Below are 3,916 nucleotides of genomic sequence, written 5' to 3' on the forward strand. Positions count from 1 at the left end.
GTTTTGTATAAATCACAGGCCAAGGCTTTAAAGTTTTGGCTGAAGTACTTCCCCACTATTACTAGAAGTTAACTTGAAGAAATTACATATTGAAATGACTCTAATTTTTCGCCACTTCAATCGCTTAGGAGGAATGATATATTTCACCTTTTTTTTTAACAATCCAAATGCTGGTATATAATAATTCTATTAGTGGTGTGATCATTTCACTGAGTTTTTCTTTTTAATTTGGACTATGATCTGATGGGATCTATAATGTGCAATGTTTAAATTTATATTAATTATATTATAGAATTTGAGTAAGCTTAGTTTCACGACCCAAGTCATATTAATTCACAAAAATTAAATAAAATCATAATATCAAATAATAAAATAAAGATATTTATTTTTTTATTTTTAAATGTCCAAAAATATATTATATGCGTTGTAAAAAATTATTTTTTTCTTAAATGCTACACCCTTGGCCTTTAAGAAAAAAAAAATCTATATCCTTCTCTTGCAAAAAAAATTTTCTCACATTTTTTCTTCTTCCAAGAGTGGGTGTTCGTATTTCTAGTAACATAAGTAATGAAAATGTTAAACAAGTAATGAGAACGTTATAGGAGTAGATTTACGACATTTTATCATCTAATAATAATAATAAAAATACATATTTTATGTATAATCTTTTAAAACTTTTATTGCTTTGTTGCACTTAAATTTTGCTCTTTTCAAAAAAATAAAAAAATAAAAAAAAGAAAACTGTCCAATATGTGGAATCTCAATATGTTTGTAACTTTTTTTATTTGTGTTTCTTAAACATTCTTTCTCTTTTTCTGAAAGGATTAGTTGTAATTCTTTATTTCTTTAGTTTCTTTTATTTTTTAAATTAAAATCATATATATTTTAATTTTGAAAATAATAAATTAAAATCACAAGTAACTATTGCTTAGAATGCTAATCACATAGTTTTTTATTTCCAAAAATTAATCACATAGTATTTATAGTTACCTTTCTAATTCTCTGATTATTACCTATACACAAGGACGGATGGTCAGCCCCGCTAAATTTTTTAAAATTTAAAGCAACATGAGATAGAAGTGGAAGGTTATACAAGCCAAAAGGACCTTTGCCCCTCCTCAAAATTTTAAGAACAATGAAGTTTGTAAAGAAAATCAAATAATTTATAAACTTTATTATCAATGTGAATATATTATATTCAGTTGACTCAATTAAATCGGTTAATAATATTTTGAAATTTGAATGGCATATTTGTAGAAGACTAACAAAAAGGTAATGTAAAGATGTTTTTTGGGCAGCTAAAATCTATTGATCTGCTTAGAGTTACACTAAGAATTTTGTTACCTTTGCTTTGTTTCAGTATTTATGGTCATGGTGCATACCTATCTTATGCATTATAGTTTAAGAGGGATTAAAATCATGTTATTATTTGTTTATTTGTTATACCAATCAATTATTACTTATAAGTCCTTAAAATCAAGATATTTGTTATAAGAATTAGAAAGTATATATTACCAATAATCATAATCATGTGCATTTAACAAAAATTAAATTGACTTTTTAGTTTCTTCATAAGACTTCAAATCTACAACCAAGTATCAAACATGTTTTTTTTTCTTTTTAATCAACTGTAATTTCTCTCCATATAATCTTTACTTTTAATTTTATTTTAGATTTTTTCTCCCATTATAATACAATTCTTTTTCAACACAAAAGCTAGATTTGAATAACTTTTTAAAAGGTTAAAATTTATTAATTTCTAATCTCAGCGTTTTAATTTTATTCTTCTAATGGTATATTTTATTTTTCTTGTTTTGATAAAAAATATGTTATTTAGCAATTGGTTTATTTGTGTTTTTTTTAAATCATTCACAATTTTAAGAAAAATACTTTATTTGATATATTATGTTTCTTTGTACATTTGTTTATGAATTGATAAAATTTATAATTTTGTCAGTTATTTTTAATATATTTCTTGTATATATATATTTATATTGATAATATATATAGTAGTTTACATATGAAGAAAAAAATTAAAATTCAATATAATATTAAATGATCCTCATAAAATCAAAAGTTAAGATCCGTCATTGCAGATACAAATATAATTTCAAACAAAAGAGATTGGCTCTTACTTGGGGAGAATATGATTTATTAGATATAATTGTAAGCTTGTAACAAGCTACAAACAAATACTATTTGCAATGTTAAATTTATTTATCGTTCCATGATATTGATATAAAATTAAAACCACGAAGGTTTTTATGTCTGTTTATTTGATAATGACTAACAGTAATGGTTTTGTTTTATTCTACAATCGTAAATATGCAAAGCAATGGAGCCGCTTCTTGCTTGTAAGGCCTCATCTCATGGACAGAAAGTGATGAGGTAATTAGGTCCACCAGTGCAGGAGAAAGTGCTAGATGGATCATCATAAGCATAACTATAAGCCTGAGGGCACTGATTCTTGAAGATCCTAGAGTAGTCTGTTGGTTGACATGTTTGGGCTGAATTATATGCATCAGTGCAACAGTACTGAGGCTGATTGAAAGCTATACATGCGCTTTTGCAGGCTATGATATTCCCATCAGATCCTCTAACAGCTAGCTCTGATGGGTAAACTGAATTCACGTTTGCCGCACAGCTAGTTGTGGTGCAGGTTGGACCAGAATCGCCTTGTGGGTTTATTGAAACTGGCAAGTTAAAGCCATCTACAAGACTGACATCATAGAAATCTTGTCCTCCATTTGCTGCTAGAGTGAACTCTGCAAGGGTTGCTGGAGGGGCTGCACCTGCACCATTGCAACCGACCTCGCCAGAGCCACAGTCTGCAGTGGCACAAGTGAATCTTCCGGATGAGCTTGAGCATTGCGTTCGAGCCTAAAGCCTCCCTGACCATGGAGCTGGAACGTTAATGGAATTTGATCCTTGGGGGGCTACCTCGAATCCACTGTTTGGCAATTGAGGTCCATCACCACCAGTAATGGTTCCTGGCCATATAGTAAATGGACAGTTGTTTCTGATATTGAGGGTTGCCATGTAAGCCCCTGCATATATATAATACATGCAATATTGTTGAGATCGAAGAACAAAATGTTAAAGATACATGAGCCAAATGGTTAATAAAAATTTTTGGAAATAAATAGAATTTTAAAACCAATTCCATAACTACCCCGTAAATTTGATGAGCTAGAAAATCTTGTCAACAAAATGGTGAGGAGGGACTAGAGAAAAAGAATAAGGGTTTGTTTATTACCCGAAACAAGAATGGCGAGGGAAAGGGCAAAGAGCAAGTAAAGCTTCGACATTGCTTAAAAATTAACAGATTAATTGCTTTCTTTGTTATTTGATGTGAATGGTGAAGCTGTGGTACACAGAAGCAGGTATTTATAGAGTTAAACAAGGCCCGAAGCGCTTAAGTTTTTGCAGCAAAGGACAATTAATTGGATAAGAATTTTCAAAACCAACATAATCTTCAATGCCGAGTTGGACAGCTGTATTATCATTCACCAAACTTCAGTAAGAAGAAAGACAGCAATCTAAAACTTTGAAAAAGTAATGATTTTATATGCAGAAAACGGTTTTATAATTTTCGCGGAACCAAGTAATATAATATGAAAGTAATTATTAGTTTAGTTTTTTCTTTATTCATGTTAATGAAATCTAAAAATTCACCATGATAAAGGAGAATGAGATAATTGTTTTTTTTTAAATACCTATTTCAATTTAGACAAAATAAATAATATAACCTTTAATTGACGGTATGATAATATTAAATTTAATTGATTTAATTTTCCACATTTGAAAAAAAACACGTAAGGAGAAATTTATCAATGTACTTGTCCACATTAAAAAATAACGACACATTTAAAAGTACAAGATTTTGAATTTTAAATAAAAACAAAAGATTTAGAAA

General features: G+C 28.8%; 1 pseudogene across 1 annotated transcript; it reads right to left on the reverse strand.

Annotated features, from left to right (window-relative positions):
* Positions 1–2,206: 2,206 nt before the first annotated feature.
* LOC111311010 (thaumatin-like protein 1) lies at positions 2,207–3,550 on the reverse strand (annotated as a pseudogene). Its single transcript, XR_016341065.1, has 2 exons — positions 3,257–3,550; positions 2,207–3,047 (listed from the first exon to the last, which is right to left on the reverse strand). The product of XR_016341065.1 is annotated as a thaumatin-like protein 1 (transcript).
* Positions 3,551–3,916: the final 366 nt, after the last annotated feature.

Source organism: Durio zibethinus, chromosome 1 (genome assembly GCF_047325235.1).
Source record: "Durio zibethinus cultivar Kanyao isolate XHJ-2024 chromosome 1, ASM4732523v1, whole genome shotgun sequence".
NCBI lineage: Eukaryota > Viridiplantae > Streptophyta > Magnoliopsida > Malvales > Malvaceae > Durio > Durio zibethinus.